Below are 391 nucleotides of genomic sequence, written 5' to 3'. Positions count from 1 at the left end.
ATATATATATATATATATACAATCAAGATAAGCAACAAGGATATCCAGAGGTATATGCAGTACGATCGTTTCATGCGACTCCATTTAATTGAACAATGTAAACATTGCATCAAATATAAAATGTAGAGCAATCTTCAGCTGCACAAAGACATAGAAATTTTGAAAATTAATGAAATTAAATTTGGACAGGTCATATTTTTATTATTAAATCTAAACTCTCCAAGTAGAAAGGAGAATAGCCTGTATGGTCTTGCTAAGTCAAAATGTTTTTTTTGTATTCCTCCTTTCTACCTGGAGAGTTTAGATTTAATTATGAAATTATGTCCAAATAAATCTAAGTATATGGATATATATGTATATATATATATATATATATATATATATGTGTGTG

Source organism: Octopus bimaculoides, chromosome 9 (assembly GCF_001194135.2).
Source record: "Octopus bimaculoides isolate UCB-OBI-ISO-001 chromosome 9, ASM119413v2, whole genome shotgun sequence".
Classification (NCBI taxonomy): domain Eukaryota; kingdom Metazoa; phylum Mollusca; class Cephalopoda; order Octopoda; family Octopodidae; genus Octopus; species Octopus bimaculoides.
Note: the sequence above shows the minus strand (reverse complement) of the source record.